Below are 16,559 nucleotides of genomic sequence, written 5' to 3' on the forward strand. Positions count from 1 at the left end.
AGCTGGCAGCAATAAACCCTGGAAATTGAGGGCAGGAGGAGAAGGAGGCGACAGAAGATGAGATGGTTGGACAGCTCAATGTACATGAGTTTGAGCAAATTCCAGGAAACAGTGAAGGACAGGGAAGCCTGATGTGCTGCAGTCCATGGGATCACAAAGAGTCGGACACGACTGAGCAAGTAAACAACAACAGGTATCTTTGGGAATGTGGGTAAAGAGAAGACTTTTAAAAAGAAAATTATTTGAAAGTCTAATTGGGCATCTGAAAGTCTCAGAAGGCAGCAGCAAAAGATTGGAGGTCTTTTCCTTAAGAAATGTAACATAGAGGTACCTCTCTTCTGGACTGATATCACTGAAAATAGCTCAAGGGTCAGCTACTAAAAATAGCTTACTAAAAATAGAGGAAATCACTACCCCACTGGGCTTACAGAATGCTGTCAGCCAGCCATCACCCTCCAGGAAGGAGACTGAAGATTCTCCTCTACAGAATCTCATCAGCCCCAGAGGATATAAACATCAGATGTCCCCCACTCCAAATGCCTAGTCGGAGGAACCTGCAAGGGAGTTGACAATTTGCACTTGTATTTTCACATTTTCAATTGGCTTTTTAATTCCCTTTGAAAACTGAGAAGATAGCTACCCATCAGCTACACATCTAAGGAAAACTTCTCCTATAATGTGTTTTTTCCAGCACCACGGAGCAACTGTCCAACTCTCAGTGGACACTGATGGGGTGTCCTACAATTGAACTCAATTCTAGCCCCGTCTACCTGAAAAGCATGGGATCCTCCACCTTAAGGACTCAACCCTTTCCTTTCAGACTCCAGTCATCCTGGTTGTCACCTGTGCTTCTGACCAAATGACTGTAGATCAGAGGTTCCCACAACCCACTCCTTGATTTCATTTAGATTGCTAAAGGCACCCACAGAACTCAGAGGAACATTTGCTTAATTTACCTGCTTATTATAAAGGGTATTATAAAGGGCACTGAGAGTGAGGAGGCTCAGCCAGTGGACCACCAGGGAAGTTCCAGAAATATGATTTTAATTTAAGAATAATGAATATATTAAACCAAAATTAGATCCTCACTGTATTGGAAGTATAGGAGATAAAGCTGCATGTGTATAGTGAGGCAGAGAAAGAAAAGAATTATATCCTTAACTTTCACAGACAGAAACAATAGCTTGGATAAATGAGAATATATCAATGAAATCATATTAGTTAGAGACACTCGCAGGTACTGAAGTAAATGTGAAATGAAGTAAGTTGTGTGTCTCCAGCTTAGATGGAAAATATGGAGCCTACCCACTCCATATGATGTCAAAAAGGCAACACAGCACAGTTGTTGGAAAGATTTGAGAGGTGAACAAACCTGAATTCTAGTCTTGGCTCCACTATCTATACAGTTCAGTTCAGTCGCTCAGTCATGTCCAACTCTCTGCAACCCCATGGACTGCAGCACACCAGGCCTGCCTGTCCATTACCAACTCCTGGAGTTTACTCAAACTCTTTGATACAATGGGCAAGTTCCTTAACCACTTAAAAGTGCAGTTTCCTCATTTATAGCATGGAAATAATGATAATAATAATATTTCATATATTATTAGATATACAGTTGGTACTATGTATTTGTAGAATGAATATTAATAAAGAGACAGCATATGTAATATTTTAGCCTGATGTATAATAAACACTCAATAAAAATTAGTTTTGTGTTTAGAGCTAGTCTGAGTACAAGCATTTTATAAATCTAAGCCCTCTCCCTTCTCACCAAGTTAATGGGAGAGAATTGGTTATTACACTGACTTATTCTTAGAAACTCTGGAGGCATGTTTAACTCCTCTCTTTCTCAGCCAATCTCTGAGACCAATCACTATATTCTATTAATTCTACTTTTATACCATCCCCCACAAGATCTCCTTCCTCTTCTGACTCCCCTTATTTACTCTTGCTTATCTTCAGCAGGTTTCCTAAATGGTTCCACTGCCTCAAATCTCCTACTCTTCAACTATATCTTCTACCTTGCTGCTAGAGTTACCTTTCTAAAAACACGAACCCAATCATATCACTTCTACACTCACACTTCCTAGAGCTCCTCCTCACTTGGAGCAGATAGCCAAGCTCCTCAGAGCACCCCTACTAAGCCACTAAACAATCTCATCCAAACGCACCTTAGTCTTATCTCTTGGTAGACTCTAACCCTCCTCTGCTCAACCATCCTTCCTCCCCTGTATAGCCCAGGCACATTCTGTTCCACAATCCCTACATATGCTATGCTCTTTCTCACATCTGAGGCTTTGCACATGCTGTTCTACCTGGAAATTTTTCCCTCCTTCCCCTTTTCACTTGGCAAACAAGCTGTTAATTAATAGCTTGTTGGTCTCCCCAACTATAGTTCAGTTCAGTTCAATCACTCAGTCGTGTCTGACCCCATGGACTGCAGCACGCCAGGCTTCCCTGTCCATCACCAACTCCCAGAACTTGCTCAAACTCATGTCCATCAAGTCAGTGATGCCATCCAACCATCCCTTTCTCTGTGGTCCCCTTCTCCTCCTGCCTTCAATCTTTCCCAGCATCAGGGTCTTTTCCAATGCATCAGTTCTTCGCATCAGGTGGCCAAAGCTCTGGAACTTCAGCTTCAGCATCAGTCCTTCCAATGAATATTCAGGGCTGATTTCCTTTAGGATGGACTGATTTGATATGCTTGCTGTCCAAGGAATACTCAAGAGTCTTCTCCAACACCACAGTTCAAAAGCATCAATTCTCCAGCGCTCAGCTTTCTTTATAGTCCAACTCTCATATCCATACGTGACTACTGGAAAAACTGTAGATCTGACTATACGGACCTTTCTCAGCAAAGTGATGTCTCTGCCTTTTAATATGCTGTCTAGGTTGGTCATGGCTTTTCTTCCAAGGAGCAAGTGTCTTTTAATTTCATGGCTGCAGTCACCATCTGCAGTGATTTTGGAGCCCAAGAAAATTATTTTGGAGGTCCAGCTATAGTATAGGTTCGTTAAAGTTTCAGTTTGTAAACTTGTAGGCTGCCCAACACCTCCCATAGAGCCTGGCCTGTGGCATGTGCTAAATAATTCTTATTGACTAAAGGAAAGAGACAGCCCTATATGAATAGTCACTCTCACTTTGGCGTTTTGGCTTACCGATAATTAATAGGAGTTGATTATTTCATGTTATTAAAATCATACTCCTTTTCCAAACAAAAGAATCAGATTTCCAGTTTCCCTTATTTACTGTCCAATACTGAAGGTATTAAGTATGGAGAAATCTAATTTACTCACCACTCAATAAATGAAGAAGAACTTCCACTGTACCTGAATTCTGTCTCCTCTAAAGACAAAGTCAATTGGTACAAACATGCCCATTTTAATAAGCATAAAATTTGCATTTTAGGGAAGTATTTACTACCCTTTAATTTGTTTATTGATTCTATTCCCACCCATTTCACTCCCTGGGAAACCCAGATTTAACAACTAGTGTGTTTGCATCTTTACATATCTCTACATGTCAAAATGGGCTTCCCTGGTGGCTCAGATGGTAAAGAATCTGCCTGCAATGCAGGAGACCTGGGTTCTATCCCTGGGTTGAGAAGATTCCCCTGGAGGAGGGCATGGCAACCCACTCCAGTATTCTTGCCTGGAGAATCCCCATGGACAGAGGAGCCTGGCAGGCTACAGTCCATGGAGTTGCAAAGAGTCAGACATGACTGAACGACTAAGCACAGCAAAGCTCATGTCAAAATATTTAGACATGCAGGTATATACACATATGACCCACCTATGTGCACATGCAATAACCCTCTTTACATGTTTTTCCACATATCACTTTTCTCACCCAGTGGAATCTATGAAGAGTCCTCTAAGTATTATATTAATTCATGTTGTGTTTATTGGCTACATTATTACCTGTTGTCAACTCAGACTTTTATGAAAGTTTTACCACCCTCTCATTTAAGTTATCTTCTTGGCTTGGTCAGTCCAGGCTGTAATAACAGAACACCATAGACTGGGTGGCTTATAAACAACAGGAATTTATTTCTTAGGTTCTAGAGGCTAACAAGTCTAAGATCAAGGTGCCAGCAGATTTGGAGTCTAGAGAGAGCCTGCTTCCTATTTCATAGACAACAGTCTTTTTCTTATGTCCTCACATGGTGGAGGGGCGTCCCTGGTAGCTCAGATGGTGAAGAATCTGCCTGCAACGCAGGAAACCAAGGCTCAATCCCTGGGTCAAGAAAATCGCTTGGAGAAGGAAATGGCAACCCTCTCCAGTATTCTTGCCTGGAAAAATTCCATGGACAGACAAGTCTGATAGACTACAGTCCATGGGGTGGCAAAGAGTCAGACACCATTGAGTGTGCTGGCCTGCATCACATGGTGGAAGGAGGTGGAGGAAGGAGCTCTCTCTGGGGTCTCTTTGATTAATATAAGAGCACCAATCTATTCATGAGGGCTTTGCTCTCTTGATCTAATCACCCCCAAATGTCTCACTTCCAAATACCATCACATTGGGAATTAGGTTTCAACTTGTGAATTGGTGAGGGAGTGGAGGTGGCACATTCAGTCTATAGCATGGCCAGTGAGAAGGGAGCATGAAGAAACTTCCTCACCAACCAAATAAAAGGAAATCTGTAATTCAAAATGATTGGCAATTTCAAATTTCTGCCAGGATTGAGCAGATATAAACAAACAAAACCTAAGCTGAATGTAGTCAACAATGAAATTGAGGTCAATGATTTAAATACATACGTTGCTAAACATATTTTTAAACTGTCTTAGGAATTTGTATTTGATTCATTTATATTCGCTACCACAAAAACACTACTGCAATTTATAAGGTACCTCCAGTCATTTCATTTGTTAGACTAGTTTACAGTAAATTGGATTATTCCAACATAATAAAGAATAGTCTTTGCTACATGCCACTAAAATAAATTAATCAAGCAATTTAAAATTGAGTTTTCACACCACAATCCTGTTTTGTTTTCCCTCGTACCTAAAGTAATAGCATCTATCATCATTTAAAACCAATAATATGATTTGTGCTTTGCAGAAACCAACAAATTAAAAACCGAACCTTAACATTAGGAGCAACAGAAACCGCCAACAGTGTTTGAGAAATGAGTATGATTTTTCCTTCACTATTACTATAGCACATGAAATCTGGGAGCAAATGGAGCTTCATACCATCCTGTGATTCATTTAAAGGCTGTAACACTTCAGGACAATGCAAATGGCTTCTTACATTAAAAAGACATTAAATAGCTCAACAATTTAGCAGAAAAGGCACACAACTGCTCTTGAATTTTAAAATACATTTCTGTGAAAAATGACCCTGGGGTGGCAGGAGACCCTGAGGCTACTGTAATGTGTCTCTTCATGTGTGCTGTAAGTGATGAGAGTCTTCCCCAGGCTCTCCAGGGTTGAGAAAGGCAGAAGTCCTATTGTTCAAAGTATTTAAAATGAGTGATTAATCACAAGCTGTGTCATAGGCATAGGAAGCAATGAAGATGGAAAACCTAAAAAAAACAAGTGGCTTTGTGGAGGAGGTGTAACCATTCCTTGATTAATTTTGCTAATGGAAAAGAGTGTTGTGGATAACACAAACATAATTAAATGCCAAACGAAAACCAGCCTGACTTTGTCCCAAAAATATAAACTGAAATTTCAAGATACGAAACACATTTTCCTCCCATGGAACTGTTATCCATGGGGATGGGTCGATAATTTAACTGAATAATATCTTCAAAAGAATAAAGCTTTACAGTGTTAGAGAAGTTAGAGTAACAACATTTGATAAAGGGAAATACAGTCTAGATACATTCTTTCTAGAATAAGCACAGTTTTCTCTGTATTGCCCTCCACCCCCACGCCTATCCCCTAGCCTTTAACATAAAGAGGTGAAAACTTAATTATTGGAAATTTTAAAAAATCTACTAAGGTTTCCCATAGTCACTGAGACACTCTGATAAAACAGAATAAAATAATCCAGGTTTACCGAAGCTTTTATAGGGATACGAACTGGTCTGTTCCATAAATACATTCACCAAGACAGGGACAACATGAATGTTCATTCAAGCTTTCTACCAAATAATATTCAGTGGGGATTATGGCCCAAGCAGCACACAAGATACTGAGGATGAACTGGCGAACAAAACAAACATGGTCACCACCCTCATGGAATAACGCAACCAGCAACTCTTAACACACAGTAAGTGTGCAATAAATATAATTTATATTTTTCCTCTCTCTCAGCTTCTTTTAGCTTGTTTACACTTCTGTTAAATGAGAATACTAATATATACCAGAATATTACTAAGATTAAGAGTTTTAATTAGAGTTCCAAAAAATACTCATTGATTTTGAAATCTCTCCAGCTGCTCAGCCCAGCTGCTAAAATATCAACTTACATTAAAAGGTAAGGGTGGAGGGGGGTGGGTTGTAGAGCATAAGTATTTAGGGAAACATGCTAGCTGTTACTTCCACTATAATGGGAAGTACAAATAAAAGAAATCAAATCTAGTGGAAAATCCATGGGGGAAGAGATTTTTAGGAGTTTAACTGATGGTTGTCAATATTTAAGAACTTTTAAAGAGTGAATGGAAAGGGCACCAGATTCCCAAAGAGATTTGTTCTAAGTTTAGTGCCAACACACTAGAATATTTTAAAAAAAGGTTGAGAAAATGTCAAATAAAAAACACACAAAATTAAAAAATGATACTTGCTTATACCAAGTATACTATGGGAGTTGGGGAAGAAGGCAGGAAAATATCTAGTCAATAAATCAGAGTTCTTCTTAAATATTTTTACTGGATCCCTTATTTTTCACACTTACTGGTTGACTTTGTCACTGTAAAAACAAGAATCACGTGATTTTGACAACTTACACAGGAGCATCCATGCCTCTAGAATTCCATCTAAAGAGTTTTGCTATTCCCTGTTTAGGGCTACAAGTATTGGAATCAATTTTCCCCAATTTCCACCATCTATCATTCTGAGCATTGCAAAGATTTCTTTAGACTCCTCTCTATACAGACTAAAGCTTTACAAAGACTGAATTTTAAAGTTCAACTGGAGGAAAAGAACATATACCAAAAGCCAGGGATATTCTGAAAAAGCAAATGAGAAGGACAAGCTCACCCCGATAGTTAAACATGGTGAGAAGCTACAGTTTATGACTGAAGAAGCAGCATATGGGTCAATAGAATAAAGACAGAATTCAAAAGTTGATGTAAACTCCATTTGCTAAGTGAGTATTTCAAATAAATGATCAAAAAGAATAGATTATTCAATAAATGATTTGAGACAACTAGATGATCCATTAAAAAGAAAATTAAGTCAGATCTCTATTTGATATGCAGCAATTAAATAATTTCCAGAAATATCTAAGATTTAAACACTTAAATGAAACCATGAGTGTTCTAAAAGAACCAATGAATGCATTCAAAATCTCAGAATGGCAAAGGCCTTTCTAAATAAGAAACAATTCAGAAATCATGTGACTACATTAAAAAAATTAGTCATTAAAAATTATATTCAAGACTGGGGAGGATATTTGTAATACATATATGAAAGGAATAATTTCTTTAACATGTAGAAAAGTTTTATGAATCAAGATTAAGACAATCTAATAAAATTAAGCAAAATATGTGAAAAAATAATTTATAGAAAAAACAAATGACCAGTATGCATGGAAAAAATTCATATTTCATAATTAAAGAAATGCCAACCAAAACAAGACATTAATTAGTACTGCTCACAAAATTGGTCATAATTTTTCAAATTTAACAATTGGACCAAGACTGACACTGTTGGTAGCAGTGTAGATTTATACAATATTTTGAAGACAATTAAACCCTATCTTTCAAAATCTGAAGAATTTGATTCATTTGATCCAGCAATTCATTGCAAGGAATTTATCTACAGCCACACTTGCAAGATATGATATAGGGTGCTTACTGTAGCCAAAAATGGAAACAACAAATCCTTTTAGTATTACAGTTCTTATTAAACAAAATATGACATCTATACTATGGAATACCATACAGCCCATGATATATGCGGGGAAACTTACATTATCTGATAATGGAAAGATGGCCAAGCTGTATTACTGAGTTACAAAAGCAAGTGTAGAATAAAATGTAAAGTATGATCCTTTTCTGTGAATAAAAACCGGAAATATTTCTAGATGCTAGTGTAGATATAATTTCTTTTCTGGAAAGAAGCACAAAAATATATTTATAGTTAGTGCTTTTGGATGAGAGACTGGGAATCATTTAGAACCTTTCTATACTGTTTGAACTAGGTTTACTATGAGTAGGTCTTTATTTTTTTTAATGTCATAGACATTATGGTCAATTTCCTAAAATACATTTCACCTATCTTTAAAAATAAATAGTTATTTAACATTTTAAAAATTTTAAGTCAATTATCTGGAACTCAGGGTAGATCATCCACTTAGCAAGATGAGGCTAAGAAACTTCCATCTGGTCACACGTGATCACATGTTCTAGTTCCTATTTTCAGCTGACTATTGAAGGAAAAAAGGACGTAGACAGATAGTATTTCTGTTAATAATGAAAATAGTCCTCTCTTTCTGTTAATTAAGATATCTAAAAACACAAGCATATACCTATGAATTTACCTGTAGAATTTCCTAAATTAAGAAATCTTTGGAGAACTAAGCGAGGCCCAGCTCTAGCATTCAAAAAGGCCTCTGCACAAAGCAAGTGGGTGAGTTATGATCAGGTTAAAAGACTGCCCCAGGCAACAGCAAGAGTCAACAACACATATCTGATGTTTAAGCAAAGAAAGTGCAGTTATTTATATTCCAGGCATTTCAACAACAAACATTGATTATCTACCACATACAGAGAAGTCAAAAGCATTTAGTAAAACAAAATCTTGACCTCATGGATCTTATATTCTAACCAGAAGAGACAGATAGAGACTGAATAAAGATGAAGACTAAATAAATGTGTAACTAACAAAATGTCAAGCAAGAGCCCAAGGAAAAAATTAAGTAGGATAAAGAGATTGAAAGAGTGGTTATTAGGGAAAGACTTCCTGATAATAAATGTTTAGGTAGATTCTTGAACTCATTAGGAATAAGCCAAGATAAACTGAAGAAGAGAATTCTAGGCTGAGGGGATGGCATGTTTAAAAACTCTGACATGGAAGTTAGATTTGTGTGTTCAACGGACAGCAAGGAAGACAGCCTAACACTGTGGGGGCAACACAGAGAGTAGTAAATGAGACACAAGGTGGCATCAGGGAACAAGGCAGGCCAGATCATACAGGGCCCTCAAGGAAATAACTTAGAATTTTACTCCACGCATGAGGGGAAACCACTGGAGTATTTTGAGCAGGAAACTGATGTGATCAAATTTATTTTCTTAAAGTATTCCTCTGGCTGCTTTGAGAGGATAGACTTATAGAGTGTACCAGTCAGGGTTCTCTAGAGAAACAGAACCAGTAAAAGATTAGATAGACAGATAGATAGGAAAGAGATTCATTTATTATAAGGAACTTACACGATTACAGAGGCTGAGAAGTCTCAAGATGTGCAGTCAGCAGGCGGAATGGAGACCCAGCAGAGCAGATAGTACAGTTCCAGTTTAAGTCTGAAGGCCATGAAAACCAAAAGGGCTGAAGGTGTAAATCCTAGTCTAAAAGCTGGCAGGCTCAAGACTCAAGAAGAGATGACTGGTCAGTTCAAATCTGAAAGCAGGAAAAAAGCAGATGTCCCAGTTCAAGACAGTCAGCGGGAGTTCCCAGTTACTCACAGGAGGGTCTACTTTTTATTCTAATCAGGCCTTTAACTAACTGGATATGGATCACCAACATTATGCAGAGCAATCTGCTTTACTCAGTCTACCAAATCAAATGTTAGTCTCATCCAAAACACCCTCACAGATATACCCATAATAATGTTTGACTAAATATCTGGGCACCCCTGGCCCACTTAAGGTAACACATAAAATTAATCAACACACAGGCAAGAAGAGAGGAGGCAGGAAGACTATGAGAAGGTTGTTGTCATTTACCAGACAAGAGATGAGGATGTCTTGGACTTGGGTTGCAGCCACCAAAGTGATGGAAAAAGGCAGGATTTGGGTTCTTTACTTGAAAGTGAAGCCAAAGGAAATTGCTGCTCAATTTCATACAGGGTATGAGAAGGAAGAATCAAGGATGACTCCAAAGTATTTGGCCTGAGCAAGCAGCTAAATGGAGATGCCATTTACCAAGATAACAACAACAACATTAATAATAACTAATAGTTAACTCTGAAATGATTCTTAGTAGGTACCAGGCACTTTTCCAAATACTTTATACATATTAATTCACTGAGTCCTCACATACATTATTTCATTTAACCTTCACTAATAAAAAAAAAAAAAAAACTGAGGCAAAAGAATTTTTAGTAACCTGTCCAAGCTTATACAGTTAGTCAATGAAAATGTACTCATAACCCTACTGCACTAATAGCAGCTTTTCTTATTTACTTTCCTTTTTGGTGGGAGGAGGTAATAATAAAATAGAAATCAAGAATTTGGTTTAAGACATGTTAAGAGTTAAGAAGTTTATTAGATACCCAAGTGGCGATGTCAATAGTTTTCACATAAAAGCCTAGAGTTCAGAAAAGAGGTCAGAATTGGAAATGTGAATTTAAAATTTATATAGGTGGTATTTAAATTTAAGGAACTGATTAGGTCACTAAGGGAATGAGTATAGACAGAATAGAAGAGGTATGAGAATTGAACAGGAGGAATCCCAACATTTAGAGGTCAGGAATGATGGATGATCCCATAAAAGCAAATGAAAGCCAAAAGTACTCCAAGTAGAAGAAACATCATGAAAACAAAGTACCCTGGAAGCCACAAAAAGTCTTTCAAGAAAGAGATCACATTTGTGGGAAGACACTAAGAGGTAAGAGGACAGACCATGTATCTTGCAACCATGAGTTCTTGGGTGATCTTCCAAAAAGTTTCACTAAATTTTATTACAACTTGTATTTCTTGTTTATACACATCCTGTAAGCAGGAAAATATATACATTTTTGTTTGTTTCATTTTTATTTTCAGATATCAAGGAGAGGTACTGGATAGCCACTGATGAAGTTCTCATTATTATATGTTGGTGAATGGAATAAGGTCTTCAGTTTTGATGGCCTCTATTTTATCAGTTCATGCAGAAATGTTTACGTTCCAGAGAACCAACTCACCCTGAAGGTTACAAATTTTACTGATAAAATCTGATTTGTTAATCAAAAGCCAGTTTATCCATTTTTATTAGGAAATATACTATTCTAACACCAATGGAAAAGAGTTAATAGTAAAATGAGCCCTCTCAGGGTGGTATTACTTTGAAGAAGTTACCATAGTCCAGAATCTAGTCCTTACTCTGCCCAGTATTAAACTCTGTGAGCAGATTTGACTTGAGAAGTCTGGCTTTTCATTAATCACATTCAAAAGACTCCTGAATGAACTCAAATGAAGTTTATTTGAGCTTGAAGATCTTATTATTCTTTGACTTGCTTCACTGTCAAAGACTGAACACTTACTGGCCATATTTCAAATTTCTCAGGACACTTTGCTGTAGCTCTTTATGTTCTATATTCATGTACATAGATATCTGAATAAGCTTAATAAGTTATATTTTATAGACAAATGCAAACCTAAACATGGAACTGCACATTTTGTCTATAATGTATCAGGAATGTGACTAATACCCCCCACTTTCAACTGGTACTACATGAGCCCACATTACTGTCCATATTGAATTACTGCATCAGCCTCCTGGCAAGTCATTGTGCTCCCACACTTGCTCTCAGTCTATTCCCAAGAACTGACTAATCCAACAGCCAGAATGATTCTCATAAATGCAAGACAACTTTCAAAACTCTCTAATATCTATCTATTTTACTCAAAGAAATACCCGGAGTCCTGACGGTGTCCTAGGGCATACCACCTGAGCTATAGCCCCGTCACTTACCTCTGACTAGTTCCTACTACTCTTGGACTAACTCACTCTATTCCAGGTGTATTGACATCCCTGATGTTCCTCACTCATCCCAGACATGCCTCCACTCAAGTATTTGTACTGATTGTTCCCTCTGCCTGGAGAGCTTTTCACCAGATAGTCACAATGCTGACTCCTTCACCTCCTTCAAGTCTTTGTTCAAATCATATCTTCTCAATGAAAATTCCTCTGGATAAATGGTTAACAACACCCTTTCCTACAAAATTGCCATTGGGTTAACATTTTAGTATTGTTTACCTGAAAAGTTGATAAGGGTAGAAGAGCAATTGTGTCATTAAGCAACAGCACTTTTGGTAAAAACAACCCTGGATTCATAAGTAACATCCAGATCAAAAGTTACATATGTGAACCATAGATTCTTGGTTGGAATCTACAGCTTTGGAATCCTTGAAAGTGCTAACTCTTGTAACTAAACATGTCCCTTGCAGGAACATGTTCCCATGCCTGAGATTGTAACATGAGACACTAGGTTATACTTGAGAAACAGGGTTTCTAAGCCAGGGTGCATGTTGTACTTACCCAAACGGACCATCTATTTTTACACTATAACTTTGGTGGGGGTGCAAAAGAGACTGGCTCCTTGGATGACTGTAGGGATTGCTGCGAAGACTACTCCCACTGAAAAGAAACACATGCTTGCACTACTGGCACGCTGCTTTTCCTGACATGTATCCTTTTGTTTTGTAATTAATGTTTATTGGAGTATAGCTGATTTACAGTGTTAGTTTCTGCTGTACAACAAAGTATATCAGTTACACATATACATATATCCACCTTTTTAGATTCTATTCTGACAATAGAATGGAGAAGGAAATGGCAACCCACTCCAGTATTCTTGCCTAGAGAATCCCACGGATAGAGAAGCCTGGTGGGCTACAGTCCATGGGGTCTCAAAGAGTCCAACACGACTGAAGAGACTTAGTAGACACACTATGTAAGTCATTTCAGAGTATTGAGCAGGGTTCCCTGTGCTAGGTCCTTATTAATTATCTATTTTACTGACCTATATCCTTCTAAGTAAAGCTTAGTGCAAGTGTGGCCTATGGTAATTTAATTGAACCAGAGAATACTTCCCAGGTGGTGATGACACAAGGAGTTCAAGAGACAATGAGCTGGAAATCAACCATGAAGCAGACCAGGAGGAGTGTGGAAGAACTAGGAAGGCTCTGAATGAGATATCTGGGCATGTGGACAGTGCAGGAATGCAAGATGAGAGGCCAGAGCTGAAGTCTGCAGGCACTAAAAGAGGCATCTGTAGGTTCATCAGCACAACTACTCTCCCATCACCTACCCACATCTAGGATGCCTGTGGCTGGCTTCCTAGCCTTTGGATGGATCCTGGGGAGCAAACTCAAACACCCCACCACTGCCTTTGCACCTGTCGACAGAACTGACAACCACCTGCACCTGACTGGAGTGGGCGCCCCAGTCAACTGGCAGCAATTCCTGGGAAGCCCACCCTGACAAAGCACAGTGGTGAGTCAAAGCCTTAAAGCAGCCAAAGCACTGCTGTCCAAGGCAGCTCTGGCAGATTAGTGGGAGCATGTGAGAAATGGTGTCTCTAGGCTCAGGATGCTGGGTCCAGGGACTCGAGGAATGTTTTGGAGGGACTGGATTCCTATGTACCATGTCAACAGAGGAACATCCCGTTTCCATGGGCCCTTCATGGAACAGCTCCCATTGCTCTCTAGCTCCATCAAGTCCAGATCCTTCCTTCCCTGCCTGCTCTCAACATGCTATGCTTCTCACCACTGCTTCAACACAGAGGACTTTTCACACCCCTGTGTCTTGCCAAATATTATTCCCTCTGCCTAGCATGGACTTTTCCAACTCACTTTTTCTATCTGATCCAGAGAAGGTTGCTTCAGGCTAACTGAATCTCTTGACCTAAAGTCACCTTTCTTTAGGTGTCCCTTTCTCCAGCTACTGCTTCTTCCGCCTTCCTTTGTGCCATATCTCCAGTAAGTTCTCCTCACATTATCCAATTTTGTGTGTTCCAGCTGTTTCCAACTGGGACTCTGACTGGCAACGTTTACAGAAATGTATTGAATATTTTTACTAATCAGTTTCTTCACTAAGCCTATACCGCCTCAAAAAATGCAAACAATTATTTTATCTATTTGTTCAGTAGTTTAACAAGTATTTGCAAGTTCTTCCACTCTTAGGGATCCAGAGAAAAAAATGGCAAGCAAGAAAGACCATACCCTCATGGAAGGGCTATTAAAATGCTTTCTTAGGATTTCTTGATTTTAGAGACCACACATCATTTCAAGCATTTTTACATATTTATTTTTAAATATGTTTATTTATTCATCTGGCTGTGTTGGGTCTTAGATCCTTGATCTTCATTGCATTACGCAGGATCTTTTTAGTTGCAGCATACAAACACTTAGTTGTGGTATATGGGATCTAGTTCCCTGACTAGGGATTGAACCCAGGCCCGCTGCATTGGGAGTGCAGAGCCTTAGCCACTGGACTACCAGGGAAGTTCCTCAAGCATTTTTTTTTTTTCTCAAGCATTTTATATGTAAAAGTCATGAAAGCAGTCTTACAATTTATTGTGTGAATCTTTAGATACAAATAGCACATATAATTCATCAATTATGACTTTATATCAGTTATACTTATTGAGGACTTTGAAATTAAGAAATAAAATTTTCAAAAGCACTGAAGTATTTATGAATACTCAACAATGAAATCAACATTTAATTATTAATGTAGATTTTCTTCATTTTTAAATTTTGGGGTTTTTTATTAACTTAAATTTATGAATTCAGATTTTCAGTTTTATTTTCACATTTTGGAATTTTTGGAGACATGCTCTAATACCAATATCTGGCCTTCCTCACCTCTGGGCAAATAGAAAGCTATATTTCTCAATTGCTATAGTGTGCAAAGCCATATGATTAGACCTGCCCAATGAAAGGAGAATGATGGACAAAGAAGAGCCTCAGTTCTTTAGATTATCTTTTTCTCTACCTTGGCAATCAGGAAGCCTGGGTTTTCTAGGTGGTGCAGCTAAGGGACTGTGGAGGTTGTATCAGCATGGGTTCTTCAGTGACTTTATAGAGCCCAGAATGCCCATTCCCTTACCATTAACCTGAAATGAGCATGAAACATAAGCTAGAAATAAAGCTTTTGTATTAAGCTGCTAAAGACCTGGGAAATATCTGTTGTTTCAGTATAGTCTAACCAATGCTGACTAATACAAAGCCCCATTTTTATATTTTTGGTATTTTTTTTTTTTTCAGGTCTCTTACATTTTCAGAGACCCTGCCTCCAGGTCTAAGACACCATGCCAACACTACCTAGTAAATGAAACAGTCCTAAGTCTACTAGGGGAAACAGATGATAAAATGAGAAGTTAAAGTTTAATCAATGCAATTCGTTCAGCAGAGATTTACTGAGCTCATGCTACATGGAAAGAGGATAAGATCGACTTCCCCTGAGTCACATGGCTGCAGGAGCGTGTGGTGGATACTGGAACAGGTTCAGAGTTCTAAGTTGGAGAAAGAGAGATGAATGCTCTGTAGACAACTGTTAGTATCCGCCACAGGGCAACAATTCCAAAGTTATAATGGCTTCTCTCACCAATGGCCCCAAATGAAATAACAATAGGATACTCTGGTACTAAAGAAAAGATGATTTCTATGAGAAGATAAACAGAGACATTGTTCTGTGTTGTTTTAGTCTACAGGCTATTAAGGGAGGCTAAGGAGGGTGGACTCTTATAAGGAAAAAGAGGCCACTCCATTAAACAGAGCGAAAAGTACTTTCTCTTCAAGTGGGGTGTGAGAGAGAAAGAACCTGGCTACCTGAGAGATGACAGTGACCAGGAAAAGATAAGGGAAAGACTGTAAGGGAAAAAAAGCTGTCAAGAATTCTGACCTAAGAAGAGTCTCTATTTTTGGCTGTCAGTAATACTATAGTTAAAATATTATCTAGTACAATGCTGCCTGTAAGGTTGAGAGACTGGGGTTCAGACTTCTTTTTCTGTTGATATTTGTACTTTTTAAAATACAGCTCTTTGTATATTGCAACAAAAGCAAGCAATAATCATTCTTAAGCTGATTTTATAGAGGCTAATTTAACTACAGTAAAATTCACTAATTTTAGGTTTACAGTTTGATGAGTTTTAAGCTGTGTAATAAGCATTACTATCAAAATATAAAACATTTAATTCATCCAAAAAAGTTCTCTCTTATTCCTTTGATATATACTCATTTTGAAATTCAGCCTTAAGAAAGTTTGCCAACCTCATTTCCATGAGCGGACTGTCAGTCAGTTCAGTTACTCAGTCATGTCTGACTCTTTGTGACCCCATGGACTGCAGCACACCAGGCCTCTTTGTCCATCACCAACTCCTGAAACTTGATCAAACACATGTCTTTTGACTCAGTGATGCCATCCAACCATCTCATCCTCTGCCATCCCCTTCTACTCCTGCCTTCAATCCTTCCCTGCATCAGGGTCTTTTCCAATGAGTCAGTTCTTCAGATCAGGTGG

The 16,559-nt window shown here is 38.4% G+C and overlaps 1 non-coding gene across 1 annotated transcript; it reads right to left on the reverse strand.

Moving 5' to 3' along the window:
- Positions 1-14,466: 14,466 nt before the first annotated feature.
- Positions 14,467-14,539, reverse strand: TRNAG-CCC (transfer RNA glycine (anticodon CCC)). Its single transcript has one exon. It is a non-coding gene; the product is annotated as a tRNA-Gly (tRNA).
- Between the last annotated feature and the right edge of the window lie 2,020 nt (positions 14,540-16,559).

This window comes from Dama dama, chromosome 1, assembly GCF_033118175.1.
Source record: "Dama dama isolate Ldn47 chromosome 1, ASM3311817v1, whole genome shotgun sequence".
Classification (NCBI taxonomy): Eukaryota; Metazoa; Chordata; class Mammalia; order Artiodactyla; family Cervidae; genus Dama; species Dama dama.